General features: G+C 40.8%; 1 protein-coding gene and 1 long non-coding RNA gene across 5 annotated transcripts in view; one reads left to right on the forward strand and one right to left on the reverse strand.

Moving 5' to 3' along the window:
- Positions 1-17,345, reverse strand: part of mecom (MDS1 and EVI1 complex locus) — an 815,679-nt gene that overhangs the window by 529,517 nt on the left and 268,817 nt on the right. The window lies entirely within an intron of this gene.
- Positions 471-13,576, forward strand: LOC137374923 (uncharacterized). Its single transcript, XR_010975920.1, has 3 exons — positions 471-558; positions 10,162-10,296; positions 12,387-13,576. It is a non-coding gene; the product is annotated as an uncharacterized lncRNA (long non-coding RNA).

Below are 17,345 nucleotides of genomic sequence, written 5' to 3' on the forward strand. Positions count from 1 at the left end.
AAATCCAACATCCCCACCATTCCCGTGATCTTGTGCTCCCTGCATGTGAAGCAAATTACACTTGGAGTGTAACAGCTGAATTTAAATGAGAGAACAGTGGAAAACCTGCAGAGACAACCTCAGTTCATCAGGAACACTAGGGTTGTGTGTCTACTGCATCTGTTCAGTCTCTAAGTTTCTCGACTCTGTAGCATAAACCAGCACCATATCTAGGATCTGTAACTGGAAAGCCACTTAGATTTCCATATCCATTTTCAGTAGTCCAACATTGGTTTCACAGAATCTGGGTGACGGGGGTCTCAGCCACCGGCTAAAGCATCAACGAGAGCCCCGCATCGCTCCTCTGGGGAAGGCCCGCTGCATTACATGCCAATTAGGCACTTAGGTGGACAGTGGCGGGCCTTCCCTGTGATTAAGGACCCCGGTGATGGAAGTCCCGCCTGCTGAAAGCTGTCGGCCAATCAGAGGCCAGCAGCTCTTTAACTGAGCAGAACCACTGCGAAGGCAGTGGCTGCTGCTGGTAATGGATTCACTGGAGGCTTTGGACCCAGGCCACAGGTGAGTCAGGGCAGCAGGGGTTTCACAGGGTTGGGGTCGCTGGGGAGGGAGGGTGTAGGGGGGGGGGTCGGCAGCAAAGGCAGAGGGGTGGCTCTCAGCGGTGCCCTCCTTCCCGATGTCGGGTCTCTCAAACAGGCACTAAGAGCCTTTTAACAAGGGAGCTCCCCCCGCCCAACTCAGAGCTAGCAAGCAACCTGCATGGGTTTGCTTGGCCTGCTCCCCGTGTGGTGACAGGCCCACCCGCCGCTCGGCTAATACCAGCAAGGGTGGGATGAGGTCTTTAATTGGGCATTAATTGCCCACTTAAGGGTCTCAATTAAGGGCAGTCAGGAAAGCCGTCCACAGGCCTTTCCGCCACTAAATTAATTTGGGTGGAGGCGGGAAGGTGGCAGGATCCCGCCCTTGCCACCATCTCACCCGATTATATGCTCTCCCCACCTTCAAAGTCGCCATGAGGGAGACCATAAAATTCCCCCCACAGTTACTGTAATGGGAACAAACATCTGTTGGATTTGAACCCAGCACACATGGCAGTAATGTTTTCTGTAGCTTGGATAGAAATGACAAACTTCCTCCTCCTCAGCATGATGTGATGTAAGGTGACAAATTGATCTTCACATATTTGCAAACTTGACTACTGTTGAGTGAATTCAGCCAAACATGCAACAAAGGATCCCAGAACATGAGACTTTATGGTTAGCGATGAGCTTACTGTAGAAGTGTTAGGTAACCAGACTGAAAAGAAAGAGATCACACTTGGTGTTGCTGGTGTCAGGAGAACTCACTTATGAACAGAGACAGATTTTGGTTAGGGCTGATAGACATGTTAAAATCTCCCATGCCTCGAGCCTGGGCAAGCATGAAGCAAATTATCTTCTATAATGCTCAACTACTGTAGTTTATGAATATTTTAAATAACTGACTGAAATCAATCTTTGCTGGAGTAATTCATAGAATTTGGCATTCATTATTATGCAGAATCCAAAGGGATTTTTATCAATAACAAACAAATTTTACAGAAAATATAAACTCCTCAAAGGTATTCAATATAGCTTTTAGACATGAGTGAATGCAAATCTCAGAACAATCCAATTGGATTGTTTCTGATGAGGAATATGTCCATTTTGCAAAAAGGATTGTAACATTTTTTGAAAGAAGTTTGAGAGAGAATATATCAATGAGATCTGTAAAATGCTGAATAGAATGGATAATCTGGATGTAAGCAAAGAATTTAATGTAAACCCTAATTAGTGAATGAGAGGGCACAAGTACAAATTGCCCAGCCTCAAGTGGCACTAAAAATTAGAAGGGTATTTTTCCCATATGTTACCATCAAAAGCAGCTAATGCTCCATTAATTAACTCAGTTAAAAAGATGACTAAATATTTAGCTAAGAAGGGGATTTAAGCTTTAGTATGGACACAGATGATCAAATAGTCTGTAGAAAATGATGGCCCTGAAATTCCTTGGACTGGTGAAGGCTAAAAGCCTGATTAACAGGATTGGCCTGCAACATTCCTTTGATGTAGTCCACTGACACTCACTATCAAGACTCAGACATGAATAATGCCCACTAGGGCAAGATGTTGGGTGGCATCTGACATCAATTGGTCTTTGTACCCAAGCAAGAAATTAATGGGATGAAATTCAACTCCAGGGGTGGCGAGCTAAATGGGAGATAGCAGATCAGCCACCCATTCCCCACTGGATTTTCCTTTCCATTCAATGGCTGGACTTTCTGCCTTTCCAAAACATCTCAACATCTACAAGGCACAAGTCAGAAGTGTGATGGAATACTCTCCACTTGCCTGGATGAGCACAGCTGTAACAACAGTCAAAAAGCTCTATATCATCCAGGACAGTCCACGTTTGATTGGCACTTCACCCACTGGCCTAAACAACCACCGTCCCCACCACTGGCGTACTGTGACTACAATGTGTACTGCAGTGCAGCAACTCACCGAGTCTTCTTCGGCCATGCCTCCCAAACCTGCAACCTGCACCATCCGGAAGGATCAGTGCAGCGGATTCATGGGAACACCATCTCCTCAAAGTTCACCTCCAGATCACATCATATCTTGGACATATATCGTTATTTCTCCATGGATACTGGATCAAAATCCTGGAACTCCCTAGCTAACAGCTGGATGAACTGCAATGGTTCAAGAAGAAAGCCTACCACCATCTTCACAAGGGCAACTGGGGATGGGCAATAACTGCCAACCTTGCCAGTGACACCTACATCCCCTAGTTGAAAAATAAATAAATAAAATAAAAATAAAATATGAGAGAAAACTAATTAATTAGCCAGTCCATATAAGTTGCATCTTAATTGGGATCCAACTCCGAACAAACCATTTGACGCAGGAATATAATTAAATAGAAATTGCACTGTATTCTAGTAGATTCTTCAAAGGTTAGTCATATGAAATACATTTTTAAAAAGTTGACTGCATGCAATATATTATGAATAAATATAGTGAAATGAAATATTCAAAAAGCAGTAAGTCAATAAAAGAAAATAAAAATAACGCATAAAGGTTTCATTTCCTTTGATTCATTGACAAGATTTACGCCAAAGCAGATTCTCTGAATCTTATAACCAGACTAATGTGATAAAGGGCATGGTTTTTGAAAAGGATTGCGACTTCTCAAATCAATTAGAGGGCATTTTTTCACAAATTGTTCTTGCACAGATCTATTTGTATTTTTTTTACAGCATTGGGTTTGTAGACTACAAGGGACTTTAATTTTTTTAAATCAAATATGGTGGAATGCAGAAACATCATCCATTTGTAAAATGGTTATAAACCTTGTGCCACTCTGCCTCATGACATAACACAGGACCAGATATCAAGGTCTGGCTTTTTCTCTTGGCAATAGCTGAAGCAATAAAGGAGTTTAAGACTCCTCCTACACAAACTCCCGCACACCATTGTTCTCATCCTTACCTCATTCCCAGTGGCTGTGAAACCATTGTAAGATGCTAGTCCTCCAAATCCGTCCACAGCCTCACCCACCCCGTTTGGGAAGTTTAAGTCATATTTCCATCCTGCACCCATTGTTTCTGTGGGATGGAACTTAGTGTGTGCTGTGCCTGATTTTTGCCTGAACAATGGGTGCAAAGCCTCTCAATTTAGCACCGAGAAGGCCTGCTCCCAATCTGCGCAAGCATTAGGCTTAATTCATTGGGTTCATAACTTAAATGTCCAGGGCAACCACCTAAAGCAGGCATTAGGCTGCCTGAATAAGTTAATGAGGGGCTTAAGGACTGCTGAATGTCCCTCTACATAGGAATGGGGCATGCCTGCAGGATTCTTCGGCAATCCCAGCAACTAAGAGTCGGTATATATTTTTTTAAAATCCACCTTTCTGTGGAGCCTGGAGGAGCAAGAGTGCTCTTCCCGACTCTTCGGTCCTCGTGATTGGCCTGACATGTTGCTTGCTCTAATCCTGCTCCTGGAACTTACCTGAAGGTTGCTGCCAATGAGGCAAGTGACTGAAACAAATTTTTTTAATTGGGCGAGCTGCCTGTGAAAGCTCACCCCAAATATGCAGATCAAGTCCAAGAAAGAATTCCTGCTGATTCGAAGGCCTCTTGGATTGCACTTGTGTTGAACCTTAAGCACTGAGTCTGGGCCAGAAGAGAGCCCAGATGAAAGTTTACCCCTCTGCGTCAGAACTTCTGTTTGTCCCTATTACTCCGCCATCAGAGGTTAACCTTTCAACTATTACACACCTCCACCCTGGAATTTTCTTCTAACATCACATTTTCATGCTGCCTCTCTGCTTGGCTTAAAAAGTCTCCAAATTTCAACTGTGCCTGTGTTAATCCTGAACCTCTGCACCTGCTTAAAAGCCACTCTCCTTCCTGTTAAATGTGGGGAGATGTTCAGTGTGCTGAATGCTGTATAAATACAAATATTGTTGTGGTGATAATGAGAGTGCTCGTTTTCCCCTGTAAGTGATGGGCCACTAATGAAATGGCAAGAATAGGCAGCTTTAAAGTGTGGGATTTCAAAAGATTTGATCTCATTAACACATCATTCCTTATGGAGAAGATGGTCTCATGTGTATCACTCAAAGAGGAAGGTAACTGTTGGATTTTTTTTTAACTGAAGGTTGTACTACCAATAGATCCTGTTTTTCTCACATTTTCTAACTCCAGTGATAAAGAGGACGAGCAGCAGAGCTACAGATCCTCACTCAATTTTCCATTTTTAACAATATCAGCAGAAGTTGCTCCTGAAAGTTCTTCTCATTGGCCACTCAGTGAGGTGTTTTTCAGGGATGAACCTAATTTTTCTTATCAGACACAGAGCTGGAGGTAAGTCTTCAGGGAAAAGAAAATTGAACTTCAGCCACGTGTTCAGCAAGGATTTTGGGGTGGACGCAACAACGTAATTTTTGCAGTTTGAAACAGTTCTTCAACTCCTAAATATCCATAATTTTTTTAGTGTAAAGCAATTGACCTACCCGTCCCCCAAATAAATTGAATCACAACTTTGTAATCACTCCCAGATGTCTTTTACTTTAGATACAGTCTGAAGCCTTGATTTACATTAAAAACTATTAATCAAGGCCCTTTATCTATCAGACCCTTTATGTGTCATCAGACTCCCAGGTCTCCATTATTGTATGTATGACAGTTTGAAACAAGAAGCCTTGGAATTCCCAGGGCTGGAGAGGGTTGAAAGCTGATTTCCATCCAAGGGGGCCTGAAATTTAGGTCAAAAAAATCTGGTTATGCCAAGTCTCCTTGTTCAGAGTGGCCCTTTAAATTCTAATAGGGCAGTCCGCAGGGTGGATCTTCAGTCTGTCTCACCCCTGCCCACCCTCCCCTCCCATACATCAAAGTGCCAGGTCTTGGAATTCTGCCCTTTACACCCTTGAAGGGCCACAGCAGAACTCACACCAGTTGAGAACTTGCATGAGTCACTTTCAGGTATTCTGAAAAGCCCCAAACCTTACTGAGAGGGAATCAGTTATTTTGTCCAGGAGGCCTTAGAGGATCTCAGGCAGAGCAACCGTCAGCTAGCTGCCTTTTCTTACAAGGGAAAATCGAGCAGGCGCCATCGATGTGTAATTGAAGGTGGCCAAGGCTTGCCCTGGTCATGCAACTAATCACAACTCTGCAATTTGGCATTGGCTCCTTGGTGTGGAGATAAGAATATAAAAAAGTAAGGATCAAGAAAAGCCTATTTAACCCATTGCTTTGGCTCCTTCCACAGACCATATACAGCCAGTCTATGACAGAATTCTACCCCAATTACTTATGAGAAAACACTGAACTATGCACTATATAAAATCATTTAAACTCATTAAATTAGAAACTCTCTGACGCCCATTGAAGCATTATTGTTAATGACACTAAACTCCTCAATTGAACTACAGCTCATAGCTGTTTATTGTTCTATATGTAAACCATATGAATTCACCAGTTGGATTATTCCCATGTCTGCTCCCCAAACACCAATTGTTCCCTAAATTAATTATGAGTTAGGAAACATTTCTTCACTAAAAGGGGGGGATTTTATGCTCTTCCCCAAGGCACGACCCTTCCACCTTCCCGCCTCCACCCCAATTAAGTCTGTGGCGGAAAGGCCCATGGATAGCTTTCCAGCCCCATTGCCAATTGTGGCCCTTAAATGGACAATTAATGCCCAATTAAAGCAATCATCCCGCTAGTATTAGCCCAGTGGCAGGCGAGCCTGTCACCACACGGGGAGCACGACAAGGAAAACTGTGCAGTTTGCTTGCCGTCTCCCGGAGTTGTGGGGGTGGGCGTGGGTACCCTCATTCAAAGCCCTTTAGTGCCTGTTAGAGGAATCCAGCATCGGAAAGGGGGGGGGGGCCTGCTGAGAGCCACCCCGCTGCCCTTGCTGCCGATCCCTCTACAACTCCCTCACCCACAAATCCCCTCCCACCATGACCGTGGGCTGTGGGTGGGTGCATTACCAGTAGCAGCCACTGCCTCCCCAGTGGTGCTGCTCAGTAAAAGAGCTGCTGCCCTCTGATTGGCCAGCAGCTCTCAGTAGGGGGTACTTCCGTCCCCGGGGTCCTTAATCTTGGGAAAGTCTTGTCGCTCTCCACTTAAGTGCCTGATTGGCACATAATGCAGCAGACCTTCTCACAAAGAGGCGGTATGGAGCTCTTGCCAGCTCTTCAGCTGGTGGCTGAGACCCCCATCACCTACATAAAATCCCCTCCAAAGGGTGGTAGAAGTGTATAACTCTCTCCCACAAAAAATAGTGGATGCTAGCTCAATTAATACATTTAAATTTGAGATTTAGATTTCTGCTAGTCAAGGTTATTAAGAGATAGGGAGCCAAAGTGGGTGGATGGAGTTAGGATACAGATCAGTTATGATCTCATTGTTTGGGGAAACAGGTTTAAGGGCTGAATAGGCTACTCATTTTCCTATGTTCCTCAATAAACTGTCGAAGTTTCATGACAATAGGTGCAACCAGGGTTGATTAGAGGATACATGCCATTGAATTCAACACTGCTGGTCACTGGTCACAGGAGGTGACTTGTGGGAGTTGTGCTGATTTGCATGTGAGCCACTTGGTACAATTTCTCAAAGTTATTCCGTCATCCCTGCAACCTCTAAGTTCAAACTTGTGATACATCTATCCTCACCACAGTTGTTCCCATCTACAACTTATTGTTTTGCCAGCTAATATACAAAGAACAAAATTAATTCTGAACACCTTGATTAGATTACACACTTGCTGTTTCTTTACTTCCTGATATTCTCTGTGTATACCATGGATGTCCCTATCGTTTGACATTATCAAGAAAAGATGCAATCTATTCCATCAGCTGTGAATATTCTCGGGACCCTTTCAGATTACAACTAAATGTCCAGAGTTAAACCATAAAAATATTTATGACAGAATCACCTGGTAATAATCTCACATGCTCAACACTTCAACTAAACAACTGAGGAGAAAAAGCAGTGATTTACAGGTAAATTAGATCCTTGCCAGTGTTTCCATGGATTCTTTTTACAGGGTTCATTTAAAGCAGCACCAGGCCGAATCTTCTTCCCTTTAATTGAATGGATGGAAAGTTCAGTTATTCTGTAAGGTGTGTGCAATCCTCACTGACACATGTTCCTTTCTGTGCTCTGCTCGGGTGATGCTTAACTGAACAGGCAGTAAAGTTGAAAACTTACTCCCGTTATTTGGGAAAACCACTTTCAATGTACATGTAAAACCGACAGATGAATCCTGTGAAAATTATGGCAATGCTGATGAGTCCCTGATCTAAAAAAAGATTTGTGTTCTTACAGCACCGTTCATGACATCAGACCATCCTAATGCACTTTACAGTCAATGAAGGAATGTTGCAATGTAGGAAATGTGGCAGCTATTTTGCACACAGCAACGTCCCACGAACAGAAATTAGGTAAATGCCCTGATAATCTGATTTTGGTGGTGTTGGTTGAAAGATAAATGTTGGCCAGGACACCAAGAGAATTCTCCTGCTCTTCTTTGGAAAGTGCTATGAAATCTTACACTCACCTGAGAAGGCAGTTGCAGGCTGATCGAAACAGGGCACCTCTGACAGTGCAGCACTCCCTCAGTACTGCAGTGACACTTAGATTAGATGCTCAAGTTTCTGGATTGGGACTTGAATCAGAGGTTTACCTGTTGTCTAATTCCACTGGTTAATACAGGAGTGGCACTAATGAAACTGATGGGCAAGTTGAGCTAGTGAAACAAAAGGACTTAATGTTGTGAACACCTGCCTTACAGATGTGTGCTGCTTATGCAGTAAATAATATTTAGCTTTACTGGAAAGATCAGGTTCATACTTTTTTCTGGGTAAAAGGGGACATGGAAATGCATAGAAGCAGAAAAGACCATCTACAGTTCTTCTGGCCAGTTCCAAAGTTCATAGAAATACCATATAACACTCTGGGGTATAAAATCATCTTTGGAGTGGGCAAATGGACAGACTGCTTTACATCCTACCCTAGTTCCTTTTACCGTAGAAGTCACTAGAAAAGAAAATTGAGTGGCATGTGAAATGAGCTACCAATTTGCTTATGAGCATTTTGCACTACTGGCCAAGATGAATTATTACCTCTCTATGTCATATAGCCCTGATCCACTTTATTTGCCAATTCATGGAATTGCATAAAATTATGAATTTGGATTAGTGATATCTTTAGAGATTGAGTTCAGGTTAAGAATTCCTCTGGCTGGGTCCAGGGGCTCGGAGCAGGACATCGAACACAGGTTGAGGTTGAGACTAAGACTAGCGCCAGAAATAGAGAATGGCAGGAATTGGTATTGTAACTCAGAATTGGAGCACTCTGAGCCCAGAATGCCAATAAGTAGATAGAAGTTATTCATGAAACTATATTGCAAGTTACATGCATGGATATGTTTGGTTGGCTAGGAGCAATGTATTTCAGAATTGATGGGATTTATGCAGCTGAGGCAGAGAGGAAAAAATTTGGCAAATCGTGGTTTCAAGACTGACTCTAGCATTAGCTTTATTGTATTTGCTGCTATTTGCAGTGTTTTGTCATTTCAATAAGAAGTGATGAGAGTTCTAAAATAAAAACAGCTTCTTTCCCCTCACTATCCCATTTTGCCCTTAATCTTCTTTCTCTACCTCCCATGTCTCTCACCTTCACTCGTATAGTTTTCCTGATGCCTGTACAAATCTCTTTTGGTTAAGAAAGGGTCAATTCTGTGCAAACTGATTGACTCTCTCCTTGTAGTTTGTTAAAATGCAAAGAAACACACAGCTCTAGATCCTTGCAGTAAGTTAATTAACAGTAGTTGTGATTAATAATCAGTCTCGTTTATTAGTAAATTTCTGCCTGCGATGGCTGTGTGACAGAACAAAAGCCTTCAGAGGGAAGGCAGCTATATTTATCCTGATTGTGTTTTGGGAATTTTAACATGTTTTGTGCAGGTCTGACAAATGGGCTATTAATTATCTAATGCTGTCTGACAACAGCCAGTTGATAAAGATATATGTTGTTGAATCAGAGGATGAAAACTGCAGGAGAAGAACCCCACAGGGAAAGATCTGTCCTCGTCTGGGATGCTGGCCACAAAGACATCAGTAGTCAGTCTGTTTTGGCTTATGTCACAGTCTCTGGTAATGAAATATGGTCTGACATTCAGGACATCTTTTTGAAAATTTGTTCAGTAAATTCTGATTAGCAAAAAGTATAGTAGGCCTTCGCTAAATTGGGGTTAAGCCAGAATCAATAACATATATGGAGTGTCTGGCCTGTTTTGCATAGCTGTGGGTGAAAATGGCAGTTCATTATCATTAAGTATCCTATAAACAGGGAAAACACTTTCTCATCTCTTTATTTGAGAGTTTACCTTGCAGTTAGAAGAAAGAGCAGCCAATTGTCCTTCCCACTTCCTAAAGTATTATTCTGACATCTACCCTGTCAATTCGAGCCAACCTCATATTTGTACTAATTGTAGAACAACCAAATCAAACACATATATGTAAATGCTATTACTTTTTATTTTCCATTTAATAAAATGTCCAAATCATTACTTTTGCAGATTATGGTAAATTTGTTACATTGTTACATGGATTCTTGCTTCTCCACCTCAGGCTTTTTTGATGCTGTGAGGGTTGTAAAGCACCAAAGAGTGTTAATGCCCCAGAGCAACTTTACAATCTCCAATGCACCACCAAGGGAAGGTGGTCACCAAGGTTACTGGAAAGGAGGAAGGTTACAATCAGAGGGTAAGGCAACTTAAATTCTGCTCACATACATCTAATGACTGGTTTGAGCTTCCCATTTGCAGAGACTTTTGAGCTGTTTGCTTACCAAAGCTTTCAGTCAAGGTATGGCACATGGACTAAACAGATTCGGAGAGGAAAGAGGTAGAAACCAAAGTTTACTTCTTAACAGACCCTCACACCCACCAAATGTTAGTCCCAGTACAAGGCACATATTTCATCATATAGCTGTTAGAAGTTATACGTGACAATACATGTGCATACATGAAATAATTTGTTCACATAACCAATTTGTAATTAAATAGTCGTTTGGTAATACAGAACTTCAGTACGGCTGAAAACAGAGACACTTTGTCGAAGCTTTTCATTTAGCACTCATCAGGACAATTTAGAAGAATTCCAATGCAAGGGAAGCAACAAATTTATACTGCATGAGAAGAGAGTGCTGATTGGTTGGTTAGTAGACTCTGGTCGAGACGTTTCCATGGAGAATGCACCAATTTATGGTGACTGACAGTTAGCTGCCAAGCTTTGTTTGAAATTTAAACCAGGCAGCTTGATTCTGGTAAAAGCATTACCCTGAAGAATGAATGGCTGTCACTTATTTTGTTTAGCTGAAACAGGCATAATGTGTGTACATGTTCTTTCTGTCTGCAAAGAACAGGGCCCCATGTATTAATATATGTAGCTTCCAGTACGCACAAATGCACCACACTGCGAGCCCGACTGACAATCTTAAATTGGTTGTCAGCGTAGTTCTTAGCACACTGAAGATTATTTAGCAAATGTTGTCCAATCGTGGAGTCACATCTAATGTTGGACACTGTGTTTTGAGTTTTGCAAGCACTGGCTGGTTGGGTACGGCCTGTGCCTTGCCGTTGCGAACAGCGGAAGGGACATGTTATCAGTCTTTTGCTTCCCTTACATTGGTATTCTTGTGAATTGTCCTGATGAGTGCAAGATGTTTGTAATTTTTATGTAAATAAAATCTTTTTAAAACAGCAAGAAAAATTAAAGCGGCTTCAAAATCAACTCTCGACTGGGCAAATCCGTTACATTATTGCCACCCCATCATTTATGACAAACCTGCCCAGTGGCTCATTTTCATTCATTTAAATGCTGCTTTAATAACTACACCCATCCAAAGTACTTTGCCACATGGCATGGTAATCATGGTTCACAGTGTGCTCTGTAGAGTACAGATCAATTGATAAAGAAAAGGTCACATCAACCCTTCAAGCTATTGTTGGACTTGACAGTTGATTCCAGATAAACCATCTCTCCTGCCTGTGAAAATTTCCCAAATGCTTTATTTTTAAGAAATGGAACTCTGGCCATTGCAGTTAAATGTTCCGGGACAGCGAACAATCAGTAGCTGATGCTGGGTTGTTTGCTCCAGCATGCATTACATTTTTGGAAATCAGACTTCCACACTGGTACCTACATAAAATTCTTTCAAGTTTCTCTGTGCTCACAGCACCTAATGGGGTAAACTCCTGAGATGTTGTCCTTGTTACAGTTGTGCTTGGCTGCACCCTGTTATTCTGCTAAATATGCACGAAGACAAAGAAAATGCATACCTCTTCCAAGCATAGAATTGAATTGGACCAAGCAATCTGCCATTCACTTACATTGTCCAAAATTACAATGGAGCAAACCATTTCCTCTTTTTGATTGAAGTAAATTTCCAATCCAAGTATAAAGTGTTCCCCAACTACTTGGATTTAACACTCAGGCACCAAAGGTTGTTCTTGACTTTATGACCATCTTTTTTCTTGAGGTTGTAGTGTATTTTAGAAGTAGAATCATTCATCTACTGCTGTACTTTGTCTGCTTTTGTTTTCACTGATTAAATGATTAAATGGACAGAGGGAAAGAGATCTGCCAATTTTCTATTTTATCTGAATTAATTAAAATCATATTTCTAATGCAATCTCAATTCAAGCATAAAATATCCTGGCAAGGTATTTGGGTCATTCAGGACTAAAGCGATGTTGAAAAAGGAGCCCCAAATTCAGAAGGGTTAGTTGTTTATTTATGTACTGATATTTCTTTCCTGACTAATTTTTTTTGTTACCTCTTTTCTCCTGAAGGTATTGATCCCTGCTGAGCTATGGTCCCATAGATGCCACCTCCAGTACCTTGCCCAAATTGGCACTATTCACATTTCAGCCTTGGCAGTGAGTATCAGCAGACTAATCAGCCATTGGGGCCACCACAGAGAAGCTCTACATTACTCTTATTCAATGCCCACTTTTAGCTGGTTACAGGAGTGAGAAATTGGACTGGCTTTCCTTTCCCTAACCCACAAAAATAACAACTTGCATTTATATAGCGCCTCTAATGTCATAAAATGTCCCAAGGTGCTAACATAAGAAGATATTAAGACAGGTGACCAAAAGATTGGTCAAAGAGATAGGTTTTAAGGAATATCCAAAAGGAGAAGAGAGAGGCAGAGAGTTTTAGGGAGGAAATTCCAAAGCTTAGGGCCTAGGCAGCTGATGGCATGATTGCCAATGGTGGAGCAATGAAAATAGGGGTGCGCGAGAGGCAAGAATTGGAGGAGTGATGAGATCTTGGAGGGTTGTTAGAGAGGGTTATAGAGATAAGAAGGGTGATAAAGCGAATTGTAGTCTCCTTACTGCCATGCAGCTCAGATCAGAAAACTCAACACTGATGATGGTTCTTTCCTAATCTGTATGGATCACCAACTCATGTATAAATTTACTGAGCCACTGGGGGGGACTGAATTGTCTATTTGTTTAGCCAAAATCTTTGTTCCAGCTAGAATAATAAAGAGGATTAATGCTCCCAGAACTATCATGGCATCAATCCAATGCAAAATGATATTTCTTTTGATATTTTAAGTACTATTCATAACCAAATGTGTCACAGCTAGTAGCTAGATATGATATATAGATACACAAGTGAGTTAGAGTCAGGACTAATGACTGGAGGTATTTATCATATCTCATTGAAAAAGTCATGACATCTTCTATTTATACCACACTTTTAAAATATAATTATTAAAATGGATGTAAGATATCTAGATTCTGAAAATATGTATTTTGCTTTCATAGAACCCAGGCCACATGTGTGATATAAAATCAATGTGCTCATCACTTGTTCACTAACAAATAGTTGTCAGCATCCCCCTGTTTTAGTCCTTGTATATTTAGCAACTGTTTCACCAGTTTGTCTCAATCCCAAAGGATAAAGACCACCCTGCAATAAAGAGGCAACTGTTGCCAAGGCAACTCCATTGCCATAAACCTGCAAAGAATGAGTTGTATAATTATTTATTTTAGTATGTACAATTTTTACTAATTCACTCTTCTAATTCTCTCAGTGCTAGTGATTGACAGTTATGCCTTCTGCTAAATTCTGGAATTCTCTCCCCAAACCTTTCCACCTCTCTATGTCTCTCTTCTCCTTTAAGGCGCTCCTTAAACCTCCCTCTTTGACTAAGCTTTTGGTCACTTGTACTAATAACTCCTTATGTTGTTTGGTTTAAATGTGAAGTGCTTTGGACATTTTATTACTTTAAAGATGCTATATAAATGTAAGTTGTTGTAGATGTTTGATTCCAGTTTGCGGTTTATATCACTACCAGCTATTGAACTATTTCTAATCATCTATTCTGATAAACTGCAGAAATCCATTTCACAAATTCTACCCTTCACTTGGACTGTCGTGGTATTAAACAACCTTATTGATAGTATAGATCATGTTATATAGTAGTATGTATAAGGATTTTCACAACCAAATAATGTTTCCTTCCTAAATTCTACTGTCCCTTGAAACCATCTGTGTCACTGCCTATAAAGACAATAGGATAATCAAAACTAGCCAAGGAAAGCTTTCAGGTATTTCCCCCCACCCCATCCCCAACAACCGCCCCCGCCCCCGCCCCCACCCCCCCCAAGTAATAAAATTGATAGTGCTACGTGTTTAATGCTAATTGATTTATTAGCTGCTTAAGCAAATCCGAGGCAATAGCAATGGCAAGCTTAGACTTAAAGCAAATGATTTACAAGATAATGTTTGACTCTTGTAAAGGGTAATCAGATCCAGACAATGGATGATAGGATAATTGAGAAGAAATAAAAGAGGATAAATTGCCACCTGCTAATGAGCTTACAGGGCCTAATGGGGAGGACATCAGTTTTAACAGTAGGGTTACTAGCCAGGTCTAAGGGCTTTTCTGTTTCCTGAAAGCAGTGTTGGTGCAAATGAAGATTTATAGCAATTCCACTTAATTACTCCCTCATTTTTTCACACCTAACATTATATTCTGCTGCTTAAAGTGTATATTTTCTAAGGTCCTTTCTCCTAAATTCGCACACTTACATTATGAATTCCGCATGTGTCATTAAGCTCAGTACAAGAAAAATGTTTCCAAAGTTACTCAATATTTGTTAAATGGGATATTTTTCAAATTCACCCACATTAACTTTTCTGTGGTAAAAAATAGTCACTTGAACCTTATCCAAAGGATACCAATTGTAAAATGCATTGTGTGAACAGTGAAGGAACTTGTCACTGGAATAAATGTGAACCTCAACAGAATACAAAGGATTAGATGCCGCAGAGAATACTAAGAAACAATGAAAGACAGAATGAATGACAAGCTAGTAACTTGTTTTATTTTTAAACCTCACCTGGAAATTATGCTTGCTAGATCTATGGAAAGTAATGTTCTGTGGCCCTGATGTAAGTAATGTAGCAGTCCGATCGCAGCATGCTGCACTTGCCACAAAGTGGTTTCAGCAGCCCCATGATGCAAAAGTTGTAGTATAACTTGGGAATCTGGTCCTTATCAAATTCCCAATATCACTAAAGCCAATGTGAGATCCCCCTCCAGATGATAATATAACACCTGTCTGATGTGAAGACAGGTTTCAAGACATGTTCAGGCAATCTGTTGAATCACCTAGACACTTTAAAAGAAAGACTTGAATTTATAAAACACCTTTCATGACCTCAGGATGCTTCAAAGTACTTTACAGCCAATGAAGTACTTTTGAAGTGCAGTAACTGTTGTAATGTAGGAAACGCATAGCCAATTTGCACACAGCAAGCTCCCACAAACAGCAACGTCATAATGATCAGATAATGTGTTTTAGTTACGTTGGTTGAGCAATAAATATTAGCCAGGATACCAGAGGTGACTCCTTTGGTTCTCTTCGAATAATGTCATGGGATCTTTTACGTCCACCTCAGAGAGAAAATGAGGCCTTGGTTTAATGTCTCATCTGAAAGATGGCACTCCGACAGTGCAACACTTCCTCAGTACTGCACTAGAGTATGAGCCTTGAATTTGTGCTTAAGTTTCTGGAGTGGGTATTGAACGCAAAACCTTCTCACTCAGCGGCAAGAATGGTACCACTGAACGATGGCTGATACACACAACTAAATGGACTCATACATTTAGAGAGAGTGGATCTTGCTGCCTGTGCTCTAGCATTAAATAATAGCTGCTGAGGGTGTATAGTTCTGTGTTTGCCTGTAGGTTTGATATTGGCAGACAGAGTATATATCATAAGTTTCAGTACAGTTCTCGTCTTGTTGGCTCCACTTCACATTCGACAACTACAGGTAGTACAGTACAACTGTAACCTAAGTGCCACCATGAGTAATGGGTGTTATAAGAAGCGAACTTGTCTCATTTCTTACACTGGGATGGCAATAGCCTTCCTTGGCTTATTACCAACACTCTGCTTCCCTGCACACAATACAGCTTCTGTGCCAACAACATATTTTATATTTAAAAGGCTTATTTATTTATTATGACAGTACATGCACAGGATGACCCAGTACTATAAACATTAACTTTTAAGGTACCTAATAAATATGCAAAGACTGTGTATAGAATAAACTCGAGACACAACCCAGTAACGGTCAAGACAATAAGAATTGCATAACCTCACATTACACAGCAGTAATTCATCAGAAAACTTCTTTATTCTTCAAACCTATCATTATGCACACAGTGTAACTATGTCCTTCAATCTTGTAACCATATGAGACTGGAGTTTCAGTGCACTTGTAGTGAAGAATGGTGTGTTCTTCAAAGCTTTTTTCTCTGTGCACATCAAAATATATTTAGTGATGGAGAATGGGGTACTTTGCTTCCATTTTGCACCTAATGTTAATGTCAAGAGCTCACAGGTCATACATAGCAGGGTCCAAGAATAAAATTTTCCCTACTCTGCCCCAACAGTACACCTTATCCCAACCTTAGGAAAGCACTCCTACTGCACTGGTGCACCATTTTAGTTTCCTTTATGGGCATCTTTGTGGCCTAGCTACATAAAACTGGCACTTAGTGCTCAGTTGCACTGTGTGTTTCTGTGGATTTGTATACACAGTGAAATAAGGCTGCCTAATCTAATTTTCCTTAAACTCTCATAGCTAGCAGGAGAGGAAACTCTTATTACAATAACTTGAACTAGGTTTGAACAACAAATGCAGAGATAAAATGAGAGAGAGATTGCACAACCCAGATTAAGTGCGCACAATCCCCAACTAGTGTGCTTTCACGAGTTCTTGGAGCCTGGGATCTACTCACTGGCGCAGAGGAATATTGTTGCCTTCTCTCCTATTATTATTACTACAGGATTATTTCACACAGAGCATAAAGTATGCATATTGTTAGAAGTTACTGAGCAAACAATTTGAAAATGAGTGCTGACTACACTGAGGTAAATTTCCAAGCCAATTTTGTTACACCCCATACACAGATTATTTTAAATTATTCCAGATAAAGTCCTCTCAGGATTATTTCAAAAAAGAGATAGGGTTTAAAAAGCTGTAGAATATTTAAACTATGAGTGTGGAGGGACTTCAATTCACAGACAAAATGCATGTAGAATTGTAACACCAAACAAAGTAGTAGTCCTTCTGCATTACATCTTTCTGGAAATCAGCAGTAAATTTACTTTAGAGAAACTAAGCGCAATGATCTTATTTTGAGATCTGCTTTTGAATTATCAATAGAATATAATAATTCATCTTATTTGATTGCATTAAAACTAAAAGTGTATTAACAT

Source organism: Heterodontus francisci, chromosome 11 (assembly GCF_036365525.1).
Source record: "Heterodontus francisci isolate sHetFra1 chromosome 11, sHetFra1.hap1, whole genome shotgun sequence".
Lineage (NCBI taxonomy): Eukaryota > Metazoa > Chordata > Chondrichthyes > Heterodontiformes > Heterodontidae > Heterodontus > Heterodontus francisci.